General features: G+C 42.4%; 1 protein-coding gene across 6 annotated transcripts in view; it reads right to left on the reverse strand.

Moving 5' to 3' along the window:
* Window positions 1-17577, reverse strand: part of FLRT2 (fibronectin leucine rich transmembrane protein 2) — an 89570-nt gene that overhangs the window by 49251 nt on the left and 22742 nt on the right. Inside the window, exon 2 of one of the 6 annotated variants that reach the window (XM_028718176.2) lies at window positions 11911-11997. The exons of 4 other annotated variants lie outside the window; for them this stretch is intronic. The gene's annotated coding sequence lies outside the window, so the exon portion shown is untranslated. Of the gene's footprint in view, window positions 1-11910; window positions 11998-17207; window positions 17278-17577 lie in introns of all 6 variants that reach the window. One more of the 6 variants, XM_028718153.2, reaches the window with a different exon arrangement.

Here is a 17577-nt window from a genome sequence, read left to right on the forward strand (position 1 = left end):
ATTCTCTTGATCATTTCCTGAACCTTTTCCAACCTCTGCAATATCCTTTTTGATACCGAGTTTCTTTGAGGAAAGGTGGAATATAAATGTAGAAATAAACGAATGAACACATAAAATCAAGGGATAGTCAGTGTATGATGTCACATCATCAGGCTTGGAGCTTCCTCATTTCTGACTGCAGTGATGATGTCACTTCATCTGCTTGACTATTCATTGATACAGCAGAGGGGGAGATAATTGCCATTTCTGATGCAGACCAGTGCTGGCCCACCAATATGTGACTCTGTAGCCATCTGTGCTAAGGTGGAACTTAATACAGAGCAGTGCATTTGGCTGCCAGAACGAGTTAAAAGGGGATAGCGTCAATGAAATATAGCAAAACTCCATTTGCCCTCAGAAATCCTTGGTGCTGATTTGTAGAATAGGTTCAGATCAAGCACCGTGTAAATATCACCCTGAAACGAAGATGGTGCGATAGCATAGTCCGGTGACAAAGCATTGCTACATCACGGCCCTGCATGACTGAATAACAAAAGGCTTCATGAATCGCAGCACTGACTTTATCCTTAACTGCCTCTTTCCGAGCAAAAGAAAAAGGACACATTAACTATATAAATGTATGCATTTTTATGACTATCTTGAATATCAGGGGAGGGAGAACCTCGTACACCTGTTTTCATTTCTGACAAACAAGATAAGAAGCAGCACAACAGGTATGGAAATGACAAGGCTGGATTGCAGCTTGCTGTACATTAAGTGGGATTTGACTGAGCAATCATGGCTCAGGTTTTTTGTTTTTTTTAACATCTACTTTATTTTACCTGCTGAATTCCTTTCCCTTCGGTAAATGGGCTGTTAAAAAGAAAATGGAACCAATTCAGCAGCAAAGCAGCTCTTTGGCAGCCTGAGCCATTTAAGATTTCCTTCTGAACCCTGCCACCTTAATTCAACAGCTTCATGTTCTCCGTGTCAAAACGGCCTGACTGGCTGTAGCCAGACAAGTTTGACAAGGCAGCAGGAGATTATTTTCAAGGAGGGATACAGCAAACTGCTGGGATTTGCCCGGCAGCTTCAAGAGTGGAGATCTTTGCCAGCTACAATATGGGTTTTGGTGCTGTAAGTTTGGTGGAATAGACAGTCTAACATCCTTTTCAGCCATGAAAGTCACTTGAACATGTGCATGGAAAGATCATGTGCCTCCATCCTCCAAACATTTATTATGAGATTTGAAAGAGCCCCCAGATGCACAACTGCAGATGTGGAGGACTCTGTACACACCATTTGGAAGGCTGCTTTTTCAGAACCCCAGTTAGGGATGCTTAAGGAGAGCAATCTTTGCAAATTCATATGCAATGTGACCTGATCTGAACCTCTCACTCTAAAGTGTGGATCAGAACTCAGCTATCCATTGGGAGTTTACACTGCTCTGAATGTTGTGCCACATTTCTCAGCATGTATCAAAATATGTATTTAAATATGTATCCTGAGAGAAAGTACATGTTAAAATATGTATGTGAGAAGATATTTTTTCTTTAAAAAAATCACAGATTGAGGTAAACTCGGAATTTATGGGGCAGATTCACACCATACAATTCCAGCACATTCACTGCAGATTTCTTGGCTCAAATAAACCTAAGAAGAGCTAGCCTTCTCAGAGCTACAATTTCCAGCACCCTTAGCAAACTAGAGTTCCTGGGATTGTTTGGGAGCGATAATGTGGTTTGAATGTGTCTTAAAGATATGGTGTGGGTCTGTCTTTTGAGTGCCCAGCTTCGGCACTGAAATCCTGGCTTGTTAAACAAAAAGCACTGCTTTGATCTGATGCCCAGTTCAGCAAGAATTAAGCATACCTATTTTTTCCTGGGTCGTTTCTATAGCCTAGTTACACACAAGGAAGGAAGGAAGGAAGGAAGGAAGGAAGGAAGGAAGGAAGGAAGGAAGGAAGGAAGTGTTCTCACTCACAGAGTTGCCACCAGGAAGGAAGGAAGGAAGCATTGAAACAAATAAAAGAATAGCAATTGACTGGAGGATGCATAGCACAGCAAGGCTGCATCAAAAACCCTCTTCAGGCATTCAAGAACTAGGAAAAGCAGTACATTAGGGTAGAACTGTGTGGATAAGCTTGTGCCACCTTGTATTCCCAGGCTCATTTACATGGCTCTCTATAAGTTGGACAGTGACTGTTTGAAGGGGGGGCTGGTCTCCTTCCACTTCCGTAGGCTCCCCATTTGATGTAGAACCCTGGTTTTCCAGGCATCTATACCATGTGAAATTCTCCATGAATATAGGCAGCTTCCTTACTTGGGACAGCACCTTCCAACGCACAGGCAATGATTGTGTCCCTGTCCTTCCCCATGGGTCATTTCCCCCAGTTCCTGAACCTCATAGTATAGCATGAAACCAGATATTTGGGCAACTTGGTTAGGTAGAATGAGTAGTCGCTTTTATTTTTGCATAATTGTATTTTTTATTTTTTTAAAAAAATATTCCTCCAAGGTGCTCTCTTCACCCCAATTTTATCCCCAAAACAACCCTGTGAAGTAGGCTAGGCTGCAAGCAAGTAACTGTCCAATGGTGACCCAATGAGGTTCATAGCTGAGTGGGGGTTGAATCTGGGGTATCTCTCTTCTAACCCATCCCTTTAACTGCAGCGCTCCCCCCTTCTTACCTATTATGATGTACATTTTAATTTCTTAATGAGCTAAAACACAATCTAAAGTTATCTAAACTGTTGACGTCCCTAATTACTACATAAAGAAAGGTAAAGGTAAACCCTAGGCTCTGTGGTTTAGACCACAGCGCCACCCGCGCCCCTAATTACTACATAGTTTCCATTTATTTCAGGGATGGGATTCTAATTTCATGGCAGTAAAATGTTTAATGCTAAATCCTAGCTCCTCTTTCACAGAGCTGAAGTATTCAAAAATGTAGTGCAATTGTCAACACTTCAGCATGAATATTAAAGGCACCAACACAAAGGAATTTTCCCCACCCCTTAGTATGTATTAATGTTTTTTTTCCCCATCTCAAAACTATCCTACGTCTTGTCTAGAAGTCTGTTAAGGATTGAAGTCTCCCGATGCTTTAATAGTTGCTGTAAGGATTAGTGATCACATGCTGTCAGTATTTATTTATGGTCATTACAAGTCTCCCAATCCAGTAACTAAGCATTGGAGCTTATTGAAGACAGGTGGACCTTTCTAGTTTATGAATGAAGTTGCAGCGACTTTGTGAATGGAGACCCAGGAGAGCTGTCTGGCGAAGAGGGCAATGAGGTCAAGCTGCTTAGTGACCCTCTAAGAGCATTATGGCAGCAAAGGCAGCTGCAGTAGTCAGGGTTAGAGGGATTTTCTATGGGGGAAAGGAGAGCTAACACTACATTAGCCTGTATATGTTGTTAGGCGTTTCTCAGCTCAAATTGCTGAGTGAAGAAATTTATCAATTGGAGCATCTGCCTGGTGGGGATCTACATTTTAAAGCAGGTTCACATGTGACACCAGAAGTACCTTTTGCAGTTCCTGTGCCTTTATTTTGGATTCCAAACCAGCCTTGTATTTTTGTATATGTCACCTTGAAGGCATCTGCCAAAACCTATTTTACTTTACTTTATTTTTTTAGAGTATTTTTTAATTCTTGCTCATCAACCAAAAGAAAAGCTCCCTCCTTGCTTACGCTCTAAAAAGATACGGCAGGAAAGGAACATAAACTGAGAGGGAGGAGGAAATAAGCAAACTCAGGTTCAAGTCCTTAGTTGCAATTAGTTCAAGGAAAGGAGGTACCAAAGGTTGCAAGTTTCCAGTGTTATCCATGAAGCTGTTCTGAGACGAGGGTTGTAAAGAGAATGTTTGTTCATCCTCTGTGACATGGTTAGGCAAACTAAGGCCTGGGGGCCGGATCTGGCCTTCTAAATCCGGCCTGTGGGCGGTCTGGGAATCAATGTGTTTTTACATGAGTAGAATGTGTGCTTTTATCTAAAATGCATCTCTGGGTTATTTGTGGGGCAGAGGAATTCGTTCATCCCCCCACCAAAAAAAAAAATATAGGCCGGCTCACCACAAGCTCTGAGGGACAGTGGACCTGACCCCTGCTCTATGAACACACACACACACACACACACACACACAACACACAAGAACAGTCACCTCAGGCTTTTGATAAGAGAAAGTGCTGCGCAGCATCCCCCATCGAGGTGTGGAAAGCTTTTTAGAGGCTGTGGAGATTGACTCAGAAATGTACCAATCCTTCTTTGGAAGCCAAATTGCATTCATAACTGTTTGGCTTCCACAGGAGGGAGCTTATGTCCCTGGGATGCAAGGCAGGCCCCTTTCTAAGTAAAACATTCAGTCTTGGCTTCTATGGTAAACCCCCCCCCCATTACTTTACACCAGCATTATATCCAAGGCCTGTCCACCAACTCCTGAAAAGAAAGTGGGGGGGGGGACATTACACCCCATCTTTGCCTGAGAATTTGACACATAGGCAACTTTTCAAAGGGGTTAAGGAAATAGTATTAACATCACAGCCTATTTATGACAGCAATTTTCAAAACCACGGCAGCTTCCAATGCCAGAAGCGATGGCACAGGGGAGAGTGTTATTATAACAGCGTGATTCTCTGTGAAAGCCTGTCACCTTCTGTTCTTGAGCCTTGCTAATGTACAAAGGCGAGATGCCCAGTTTAGGAAAGGGATGTTTTTCCCACTGTTACATGGTGGCTGCTAATGCGACTACTAATGGACCCTAATTCCCCTGCCCATCTTCACTGCAACAGGTACAGGAAGTGCTGGAACTCAGAGGCCATGAAGCATAAGTCCTAAGGCAGGTCCCACGCCAAAGGAACTGCAATGCACTTTATGTGGGAGTTCAGTTCCAAGGGTTCTGCGTATACACAGAAATATGTATATTCAAATCCTGGGAACCACCAATGTATGAGCATCTCTAGCCTTCCGGAAGTGGAGTGCTGAATGGACCTTGCCTGGCAAGGTTAGCCTCTCTGCCTTGTTTTTGGGGCAAGGCCTGCTCAACACACCAGCTCTGGGATCCACTCACAAGATCTCACAGGGCCATCCAAGTTCCCACAAGATCTCAAGCAATCCTCCCCAGTCTTCTGGAACCAGCATACCAAGAGGGCTTTGCCCAGGAAACAAGGCAATGAGCTTAAAAGCTCTCTTCACCAGGGAAAACTTGCCATGCATTTAATTTAACTGGCCAGACTTCAAGGTTGAAGTTGCACAAGTAAGAAATGATCGTACTGTAACTGCAGCAGCTTTGACTTTCCACTGACAAGCAGGGAGTCAAAGCAAGATCCGGTTTTGCTGTCCGGCTTTCATGACTGACAGTGGCAGCAGGAGGAAATGTGTACGCTAGGAAATTATGGCCTAGGTGCAGTTCAGCATGGAACAGAAGAAGCCTAATTTGCATCGCATTCCACAAACATCTTTGCCCGAGGCAACTGTGCGTAATACAAAGAAGCAGCTCAAATAAAGGAGCTTTAATCAGCACTAAACCTGGTTAAGTAGATCCTGGGGGGGGGGGGGGCTCCATGATACTAGACCAAAAGGAGAGGATTAGCGCTAAAAATAACAGAGGAAGTTAATATAAAAAGTTTAAAAGCCTGCAGCTGCACCCTACAAGTTTCAACTGTGCAATGTTTACCGAGATTCCAATGTTGTTATAAGTGCAGAGGAACAATTCTGTCCCAGGCGTGCCGATGTTCTGAGAGTAGTGGAGACTCACGAGAGACGCTTTTATGAATTTGGCCACCAAGCTGCAACTGAGCTGGTATTATATAAGAAATGCTCACTGGGGAAATCTCTTCTTAAGTGTATGCCCTGGGCAACCATCTAAAAACTTGAGAAAGGGACATGGCACAGGCATTGCATGCCAAAGGTCCCAAATTCAATCCTTTGAGTTTCTAGGTAAGTCTGGAAAATCCCTCTGTCCAAAAAGCTTGGAAAGTTTCATTCCACCTAAAAATGGAATGAATATGTTCATTTCAGTTTCTCTCATTTTCTCATTCTTTTCAGATCTTAAATTTACTTCCAAACCTTTCCATAGCAGCTTGCGGTTTTCTGTCAATGTCTTAAAAATTTGCCAGCATTCTAGTGCCAATTTTACCTAATATTTACATTTTTTGTGTGCAATGTTACCTAATTAGAAGTGATTTTGCATGTGATTTTCAATGATAGATGCATTTACACTTCCACTTTACCTGAGTATAAGCACTGTTGTACACATCCCTTGGTGGGAGAACTGCATTGCAAAATTCGTAAACATGCACATTTCAAAGGGCAGTTGTGCTTCGCTTGGCGTATTATTTCAGGAACTGTGAAGTAGGTAAGATTGCATTAAAATGTGAACTGAAACAAATTTCTGCCCGCATCCCAGTTACTGCCAATCAAAGTAGATGGAACTGGGTTAAATGGGACAATGGCATGACACAGTATAAGTCAGTTTACTACATTTCTTATGATTTTGTGTTTATTCATTTGTTAAATTTCTATCCGACTCTTACCCCCAAGAAGCCTAGGGTGGCATAGCACAATAAGACAATTAAAAAATCTAAAAACAGTCTCAGTGCAAATATAGTCTGGCAGCTGTAGGTATTTTCTCAGGGTCAAACTACATTTTTCATTAGTTGCGCAGCTGTGCTGTTTTTATTGTAATTATTTGTATGTTTTAAGCAGATTTTATATGTGTTTATAGCTTCAATTCTATTAATGTTTAATTGTTTTTTAATGATTGGGGTCCCCCCCCCCAATGTTTTTAGTGATTCTTGTTTTTATCTGTAATCCGCCTTGAGTCCCATCAGGTGCTACAGTGGAACCTTGGTTTTCGAACATAATCCGTTTGAAACGTTTGAAAACTGAAAAACGAAAGCAGAAGCCTCAATACAATAGGAAAACTCAAAATGGAAGCTGCGTAGCACATTTGGCTTCTGAAAATCATTTGGAAACTGGAGCAGTTACTTCCAGGTTTTCGACATTCGAAAGCCGAAACGTTCAACTACGGAGGCATTTGAAAACCGAGGTTCCACTCTGTGTGTGTGTGTGTGTGTGTGTGTGTGTGTGTGTTTGTGTTTTATTAGCTAGCAAGCAACAATGAATGCATTTAAAACAACAACAACAACAACCTTAATATGAGGGGTGGAGAGTCCTAATTTTCATCATGATCACAGAACTTTCGGAAAGGAGGTTTAACCTTATTTCCCCCAGATGCAATCCTGATGCAGATCACCTTCTTGAACTCAATTCTATTAATCTGAGGGGCAGAGGAGGAGTTGGGGAACCTCTCGTGATTGCCCTCATATTAAATTTCAATGGGCTGGTATTTTCCCACTTAAAACTATGTTCTATTTTGGTAATTTTTGAAGGCCTGGCTTGCTTCTGGATTGTGGAAAGAACTTAAATGGAACGTACTATTTACATATGATCGGGTGGGTGGCTTTTTTCGCTGGGGGCTTGGGAGGTTTGAATTACACACTGGATGCCCTGTGACAGCTCAGTTCCTAAAACAGAAATCATAATGATCCATGTGCATATCTATCCCCACCCCAAATAGTCTGAAGGCCCTTGATGCGGTTCTACTGCTGAAACTAAAAAGATCTGATCCCATAAACAGCCGGGAAGGGAAGCCAACTAGAAACCCTTTTGCAAATTGGAGGTTTGAGCTCCCTTGAAGAAGAATAGGCTATATGTGTAATAATTAAAAATAACTAAAAAAGATAAGTCGAACCAAAGTCCATTCTGCTTACTGGTGTGGTTGGGCTGCACCTCTAGCACACAAGGGTGTGAACTGTTAACATCACACTTGATTATTATAAGGCTTCTATAACCAATGGATAAGATACCCAAGTGCTGCTTGATAAATGTAAGATGGCTGAAAGTCCATAACAAGAGCGGAACGCAACTAGAGGTACCACTGTATTAGTAGTTAAGGCCTGAATCAATTTCCTTTAAGTGAATCTGCTTTCTTGTTTAAGAACAGACTTTGCTTGATCCAAAGATGACCGTTTCCCAACACCACTGGAAAAGGAAGGGAGGTACAGTGGCCTGAAACTTGCCATGGCTTGACCTCCTGATGCTAAACTTTGGTTTAGCATTTCATGCTAACCCTCTGTTTTCCTCCTCCTCCTCTGCCTGTGGGAGCACAATCCCTTTAATGAGAGCCTTTGGAATCTGGCACTTAGAAATTCTTCATGATACCGCTGTAGATTTTTATGTATTCTGTTGCAATTTCTCAGAGATGCTCATCCCCCATTACTGCAACATTAACTTAGGTCAGCAGCACAATTTAACATTTTGCCAGAGGATCATAATCCTTCGGATGGTTTTCAGCTTCATTTTAGCTTAATGAAGGGAATGCAACACATAACAGCCAAAAAACAAAAGAGGATCAAAGACAGCTATAAATAAAAAAATGTGCATGCCAAGCCAAAACACTTTCCTCTTTTTTTGCACCAAATAGCAGAGAGATAATGTATCGCATTGGCATACGTGACCCAGAAGCAGCTTCGACAACTTTTTGTTTGCTTTGTAAGGGATTCGCACTAATATACGATGCTAACATATTCTGCCCTACATTCCAGCAAATTGTAAAACAAACAAGAGACACTATGAAGTCGGCAGAGTTCTGTTCAATCCCCATAAACTGAGATCATCAGGAAATATAAATCTTCTTCGAGGCATCAAGGAAAGGTTCTTTAAACTGTTTTTTTTTCCTCACAGCATGTTTACTCAGAAGTCCCAATGAGTTCAATGGGACCCACTCCCTAGTAAGTTTGCTCCTGCAATTTCCAGCAACTGGCATTCAGCAGCATACCATCTCTGATCATGGAGGCAGAACATAGCGATCAGGGTTAGTAACTACTGATAGTCTTCTCCTCCATGAATCTATCTAATCCCAGTTTTAAAGTCATCCAAGTCACTGGCTGTCATGGCCTCTTGTGGAAGCTAATTCCATAATTTAACTATGTACTGCTTGAAGAAATACTTAAGTAATATGAGGTGATGGAGTCAGCAGAGCATGAGACTTAATCTCAGGTTTCTGGGTTCAAGCCCCACCTTGGACAAAAGATTCCTGCATTGCAAGGGGCTGGACTAAATAAACCTTGTGGTCCCTTCCAACTCTACAATTCTATGATTCTCTTATTCTTTTGTCTGTCCTGAATCAAAAGCTAGTGTTATGAACCATGGCAACCTTCATACATGTTATGGGTTGAAGGAAACTTTTGAGAATTTGTGTAATGCTGGCTACATCATTAGGAAGAGTGAGGTAACCTGCCTCAGGTTACCAATACTGATCTCCCCTTTTTTTTAAAGCAGCATATGCTATTGTTGATGGCTGTGTTTTTTTACTATGGGTGGGTAGGTAGGTACTATTTGTGTTTTCCATCTCAGGACTCAGAATGCCTCAGTCCATCTCTATGTTCCTCACAAAACACCCTCCATGGTAGCAATTTTACATAATCAATGGTGCATGAAGTTTGAATGCTACCTTTTCCCCAGGGACCAGATCCATTAAGACCTGTACTCAAACTCTCTGTGACACCCTACGGTTTATATTTCTGTAAGAGGAGCACTGTTTTACAGACAGCGATAAACCTAAAAGATACATTAATAAGTTCCTTCACCTTGATAATATATTACCAATATTATTAAATGTTGCTATCTTTGGATAGTTGGCTTTTTAGTGCATTGCTTGAGTTATGCAAAGAGTGACAAGATTATGGTTAAAATTGGATGAATAATTAAAGTAATAGAGTAATTGGAGTTGTACAATTTTCACAGCTGAGAGGAGTTGGAGAGGGGGTATGCTTCTTAGTTTATAGTTCTCCATAGAAGCCATTGCCAAACATACCATTCCCAGGAGATCAGAATAAAATATAATCAGGATTTTAAACATACACACACACACACACACACACACACACACACACACACACACACACGAATAACAGGTTATGTTGTTTTCTCTAGCTTAGCAGAAACTGCAGAGTAGGAATGCATTAGGCATCTGCATGGATGAACGTTTCACCTCTTCAAAGTGACCAGACTTATAACCATATCCTACCAAAAGCCCACACAAAACAAAACTCAGAGCTGCAGACCACATACCTAACTGGGAGCTATTAACCCTGCCTTAGAAACTCTGTTCCTAAGGAGACATGCACAGGGCTGACAGCAATGACACAGCAGAGAGAAAAGATGTCCTTACTATCACTCTGTTCTGTAGCTAGCCTGCCTGGGATGAGAAAATATAACCTCGAGTGATGTTCAGTGTGAGATTCTTACTTCACTGAAGGTTACATACAGGCCCTCAGAAGGGAGGGTGGATGTTTACGGACATGTCTATCTCCTTCAAACTTTATGTACTTATTCTTGCAAATACCAGTATATGCACAAGATCGTGTAAAGTGATGTTAAAACTGTAAGATGCTACCACCTCAGCTAGGCCAAATATAGACCTTCAGAGTTTCCCCTTTAGCTGCCGTCTGTTCCACAATTATTTATTTATTTATTTATTTTAAAGGTATTAATGTACTGCTTTTCAAGCGAGCCTCACGGAGCAGGTTACATAATACTGTTGAAAACAATAAGCATAAATTAAAACTGTGTAACGAAACAGCAAAGGCAATTTATGGAGAGGGAAGACATTTTGAAAACCAGGTCTCTGCTCCTCCATGGGGCACGTGCTTTTTGAACAGCCCTGTGGTGGCATTTGAGGAACGAGAGGCCACCTGAGCCAGAACACTAGGAATGAGATAGTGAGTGGCACTCTAAGCTGTTCTGTTCTCTTTCTGTTTTAAAGAAAGGACAAGAACAGAGATCGCTTGGGCACTGCAAGATAAGATGCATTAAGGCCCTGGGATCGGGCAGGGAATGATGGCTTCCCAGATGTTGTTTGACTCCCATCTGCCCCAGCGAGCCTCAACAGAAGGTGGAGAGTCTTCTCAATATCTGCCACACAACTCTGATTTCCTGAAAACATGACTACCCTCAGGCCTGAGGGCTCAGCCATACCGCCGTTTCATGCAGATAGTAAGCTTCACTGCCCATAGGATGCTCTCCTCCAAACCACTGCATTCCATATTGACCCCTCCCTCAATCCAGATTTTCTCACACCAGGGATTCTCCAAAAAGAAGGGGAAATGTAGTAAGGTGGTGATTTGGAGAAGAATATCATATGGATAATGGAGAATTAATAGGAGTGCAGGAAACTTACTGTCCACATTAAACAGCACTATAGATGACCCCGAAGTTTCTTTCAAAACCAAAAATGACTTTCCTAGCTTCCTGTGTTATTTTGATTTAATCTCTCTCTTTCTCTCTCTCTTACACACACAAAAACTACTTATAGTGCAAGTTTAGATACATATTACACCAGTCTTCCCCAACCTAATGCCCTCCAGATGTTCCAAAGTGCACCTCTCATCGTCTCAGACCACTGCCTATGCAAGCAGTACACCAAATTATGGTTATGTATCCCTCAATCTTCCCCCAACCCCCAGTAATTTCTTAACTTACTTCGGAGTTCATAGCAAACCATGGTTTGCAATTTTGTTAGAACCAGGAATACTATGATTTGTTCAAACCATCCTTCTCGTACAAACCAAGATTAAACTCAATGCAGAAGGGGAGGAGATATACGTGTACAGAATTTCAAACCAGGGGGTGGCATTAGCTATGCTAGCAGCTCATGCCACTATGCATTTGTTTGAAATTACATTTCAGAATAAGATGAGCTGCAACTTAGACTGTTTTTCATTCTCATGTCCACATTCCACCTCTCTTTTCAAAAGGAATGATAGGTACATCCACAACAGAAATAACAGGGACCCTCTGTTGTGAGTCCACAAAGGTCTCAAAAGACTGCAATATTTCCATGCCAGAGGTAAAAAAAAAATACTGACTTTGAAGGTGACTACTGATCTTGCAATCCCATCTCCTTTGAAAGTATTTCTTAAGGCGACCCAGCACGTCAGATGCTGCAAGGATCACTAAAGAAGATGAAACATATCCCTGATTTAAAAGGATATCAGGTGGCCCAAAACCTTCCGATGAACACTTCAGGAAATTGTCTTAAGTCCTCCTCTAATCCTGTGATCTGCCTCCACTCTGCTGGTTGGGGCAGAGGGTGGGGGGAGAGAGCAGTGTTGTAATTAATGCTTCAAACTAGATATCTGCAACTATATGCACACACAATGAAGAATTGATCAAAAAAAGCAAAGACATCGACATCTGCTTTGAAAAGGCATTTCAATTCTTTCCATGTCCTCAGAAGGAAAACGCATCTAGCAGTCCATATTTTAACCACTGTTTCATTTAATAATGCATATTGACATTTATCCGGAGAGATCAGCCTGTGCCTGGCTTCTTATTGTACACCCGCAAGCCTCTTGTCCATTCCTATGACTTTTTATTATAAGGCACCGTGAATCTGTGGGCGGTGACAGCAACGCCACTCCAAATAAAAGGCGTGGTTGACCATTCTCATGACAAATATTTTGCTTGTCTCTCGAGGCCGCATTCCTCTAGACGTGGTGGGAGATGAGTGTTTTGCCTTTCAAATTTCATACAGTGACTTTAACCCATTCCATTCTTGGTCAAAAGCCCCCCAAAGGATCCTGGGAACTGTAGTTTGTGAAGAGTGCTGAGAATTGTAGCTTTGTGAGAGCTTAACCACACACCCCAGGATTCATGTGCTTTAAATGTTTGGTGTGGGTGTTGCTAATGAACCAAGGCCTGATTCAGTCTATTAAGGAAGATTTATGTGAGAATGCTAGCTTTTCACCCCTTGGCAACCACAGTTTGCTACTTCCCCTATTGCATCTAAGCAGATTTTATAACATGAAGCTTTAAAGTTCTAGTGCTCCATTTTTATGCTCCAAGATACTCCCAGCAGTTTGAAAAGCTGCTGCTGAGTGAAGGTTGTTCTGGGTGTTAGTCCCAAGGGAGCCACACGAATCTATTTTCATTCCTACACCTTAGCAGCTGTCCTCGGTGACCCCTCTGCCTGCACTGGGACCTGAAGTCTCTCTGGATTTCAATTATACCGCAAGAATGATTCCCATCTGTGTCAGGCAGGCATTATTAGATAATGAGCAAGGTGCTTAATCCACATCACTGCGTAGAGCGTATTTCAAGTGCATATACAAAAAGAACAGCACTTTACTGTTGCAGCAAACCACTGTGTGACACATAATCATTCACATATACGCATGCAAAAACCCACATGCCTACACAGTGAAATGCACTCCTGGTCTCTGAAAGTACAAAGAATTTAGCTGTAAAGGAAAGCACACATATAAAAGCAATTTGCATTCTGTGCAACTCTCTGTGTTGGCCAAATCCTGTGACAGAGAGAGACGCAGAAATCAACAGGCTGGGTAATTTGTTTGTAAAGGTAAAGGGACCCCTGACAGTTAAGCCCAGTAGCGAATGACTCTGGGGTTGCGGCGCTCATCTCGCTTTACAGGCTGAGGGAGCTGGCATTTGTCTACTCTGCAGACAGTTTTTCCGGGTCATGTGGCCAGCATGACTAAGCCGCTTCTGGCGCAATGGAACACTGACACCAGAGCAGCGCATGGAAACACAATTTACCTTCCAGCCAGTGCGGTACCTATTAATCTACTTGCACTTTTGGGTGTGCTTTCGAACTGCTAGGTTGGCAGGAGCTGGGACCAAGCAATGGGAACTCACCCCGTTGCGGGGATTCGAACCGCCAACCTTTTGATCGGCAAGCCCAAAGCTCAGTGGTTTAGACCACGGCTCTAGCCACGTGCCATATTTGTTTGTAGTATTCAGCAAAGGAAATAAGGGATGCCCAGTTCTGTGGACTTACTATGAGGAGAGCAAACTATGATCACTCTATAGAATTATGATACCTGCTAATACAGATCAGCAAAATGCATCCCAAAGACTACATTGGCATTGAGCAGTCACTTGTTTCAATGATTGTTCTATATTGCTTTTAAATGTTATTTTTTATAAGTTGCTGTAAACCTCCCTGGTGTTTTGTGAGAGGGAGGTATATAAATACTTTATCACCTAGACATCTGATAGGAGGGAATTCCACAGGGTGGGTGCCACTACCAAGAAGGCCCTCTGCCTAGTTACTATCAACATAGAGAGTAAAAAGCTTGTTGGATCAGGTTAAGACTTACTGGTAGTATAAGATGACTCCTTAGATAACTTTACTAGAGGGAGTTCACAACAATCCATCTTGAGTTCTTAGATGTGAGATTTTGAGTCCCACTACACTATGGCCACATTCACACCGAACATTTAAAGCTCTGTGATATCACTTTTAACAATTATGGCTTCCCCCAAAGAATTCTGGGAGTTCCAGTTTGATAAAGTTGCTGTGAGTTGCTGGTAGACTCCTGTTTCTCTCACAGAGCTACAATTCCCAGAGCTCCTTGAGAAGAGGAATTGGTTGTTAAACCATCCTGGGAATTACAGCTTCTGATATGATAGCTCCATAAAGACTTTGTGTGTGAAGGTTTAATATACTCTGATAACAGAACTACTACAGCATACCTGCTCTGCATTACTGGATTCTCTCTACCGCAACAAAAGCAAATTGCTTAGCCCTGCTGCTGCATTAGGCAAACACCTCCAAGAGACTGCAATGGAATCGCAGAGAAGATCCAGCTACCGTTTCACCTTCTGAGCACTGTGGCATGTGCCTCTTGCAAGAGAAAGCATTTAAATCGGTAAAACCCATCACTTGAAATTTAATGCAGAGTGCCAAATGTCTACAGCAGCATCCATAAAAGCCATTACACCTGCAATCTTCTGACACACACAGATGAAGGTTAGCCTGGTAATTTTTTCAGAGCCTTATTACATGTCCATGATGATCAAATGCATTTGAGGAGCAGCTGGAAAAGGTCACAGAATGTACCTTGGTTGCCAAGTTTCTTGAGGTTGATTAGGAAGGGGAGGATCACAAGAGAAACTTGAGTTAAATAGACACCCCTCTTTGTTGAATAATTCAGCTACTGATAGCACATTTATTTATTTCGCTTATATCTATGGAATTCAAGGGAGCATATCCAGGCACTCTACAATCCACACCCTGGCAACGCTCAGGTTTTACTTAGCTCCAGCAAAGCAGCCGCATCATGTGCCTTCAGACAGTGCACACACAACACAAAAGAATGCTATGAAAAGCACATAGCAAGTGACATTGCCTTGCCATGTGTATCTGTGCTCTGGCAAAATGCTGGTTGGACTTCTGCAATGTGTTGGATATGAGGCTGCCCTGGAAGACTGTCTGGAAACTTTGATGAATTCAGTACATTGTATCCAGGCTGTTAACTGGGACTTACCCAGCATCAAAATTCTTCACAGTCATAATTTGTTCCAGGCACAGTTCAAACTGCTGGTTTTGACCCATAAAGCCTGAATGACTTGAGACCAATATAACTGAAGAATCCATTTGAGCCTGCCTGGCTGCTAAGATCATCTTCAAATGCCCTGCTCTAGCAGACCCTCCAAGTGTCCCTATTTTCCAGTGATGTCCCTGATTTAGAGAAGCCGTCCCAGTTTCTGATTTGATCCCGGAATGTCCCCCTTTCCCTAGGATGTCCCTATTTTCATTGGAGAGGGTGTGGAGTTATCTGACCCCTGAGCCATCTGAAGGCATACCCTGTATAGGGAAGTTTTTTAATGTTTATGTTTTTATATATGTTGGAAGCTGCCCAGAGTGGCTGGGGCAACCCAGTAAGATGTGTGGGGGGGGTATAAATAGTAAAATTATCATTATGGAATGGGACATCCCTATTTACACTGGAAAAATGTTGGAGGGTATTCTCTAGGTGACCAAAGATTTGGAAGTTAGGCAGGTGTTGACTAGGGCCAGGCTAAAACTCTCTCTGCAATAGTCCTCAGGTATTGAATTTCCTGCCCAGAGACATTCCACTGGAACCTGGTTTATTACCTTTTAGGCTTCAAAAGACAATTTTCTTCCCCTAGGCATTGGGTGATTGATTTGTTTATACCTCTGCCTGCAGCATATGGTTGCTTGAGCTTTACTGCCATTTTAAAGGGTTTTTAACACATAGTTTAAAATATGTTGTAAACCGCCTCAAAGCCATTTTAGGTACAGATGCAGAAGAGTAAAAATGATTTCAACAGCAAATGAACAAAACTGAATAAAATAAAGTTAAAAAGGACAGCTAAGCAAAGAACAATACAACTACAGAGCCAGCCTTACCATTGGGAAAGATCTGCTCAGTCAGCAGGTTTGGGGTGACCCTAAAAGGGCAGCAGATAATCATGAACTGTAGCATCTGAGGGGCATCATATATGCCTCAGTAACCAAAGTGTCTTGAACAATCTGTGGACAGAGTGGCAATATGAGTGATGCTCTGAGTGACAGCTTTGTGGACAGGACAGTTGACTGCTGCCAGGGTCATGCCAGGCTGCCATGACCTGGAATCTCAGGGCTTCAGCCTCTTTCTCAGGGTGGTCTCTAGGGGAAAGTGTTAAATCTCAAGAGTGGGGGCATTTTAAGCCTTTTCTCATTTCAAACATGTTTGTCTTGTCTTCATACACTTCTTCCCCTTGCTACAGCCAACAGTGACCAACAGGTGGGCACCATTGCAAGCATAATCAATCTATTTTGAAAACAACTGGCAAACAGAATGACAATTCTACACTGGAGATTAGGTTGGAAGGGAAGGAAAGGGAAGTAGTAGAGCATCTGCTTTGCATGCAGAAGGTCTCAAGTTCAGTGCCCAGCATCTCCAGTTAGGGCTTGGGGAAAAAATCTTGCCTGTAAACTCTAGAGAGCTGCTGCTAGACAATACTGAGCTAGATGGTGCACTTTTATGACTCAGTATAAGGTAGTTTCCTAACACTTTAAGAAAATCACTACATGCCTTCGGTCTCCACTCCATACAGCTTCCACCCCATACAAAGGTCTGGACAAAGGTCAAGACACAGAGCTTTAAGTATCACCCTTCACACAGGATAGAAGCAAACTCGTTCTTCATACTGCTCTTTGTCTGGCCTATAAACTCGGATGGACTAACTCAAACAAATCTGGATTAGTAACTAGTATCAGCGAACAAGGCCATCGTAAAAACAGCAGGAGATTTAATGCTCCCACACCTGCACAATTTAATGTAATTTGTAATGACAGACAGTCTTCAGGTTAGAGCACGTAAGTGGAATCGAGGAGATTTGAATCCATCATTACCTGGGTCTGCCACAGAGGCACTGCATTATCTTGGGTGTGTGATGCTGCCGCAGAGTCTAGATCTGATTCCCTAATGACAAAATGAAAACAAAACAAAATCTTTTCATCTTTTGTGGGATTGCTTAGAAAAGCATGGGCTGGCAACCACAAGCAAATATTTGAACATGTCGTCATGCGGCTCCAGCAAAGCAGATGCTCTCAGCTAAGCGTTTCAGTAGCAAAGTGTACCCATGCAAGCAAGTCTTGTTAGAACATGGGCCTCTGGCTGCCGAGAATTCCCATCTCAACTTGTGAGATTTGACAGAGACTCCTTTGCTGGATCTTTGATGAGAACAAGCAACACCCCTGTCTTCTTCTTGTTCTTCTTTTC

Source organism: Podarcis muralis, chromosome 1 (genome assembly GCF_964188315.1).
Source record: "Podarcis muralis chromosome 1, rPodMur119.hap1.1, whole genome shotgun sequence".
NCBI classification, from domain to species: domain Eukaryota; kingdom Metazoa; phylum Chordata; class Lepidosauria; order Squamata; family Lacertidae; genus Podarcis; species Podarcis muralis.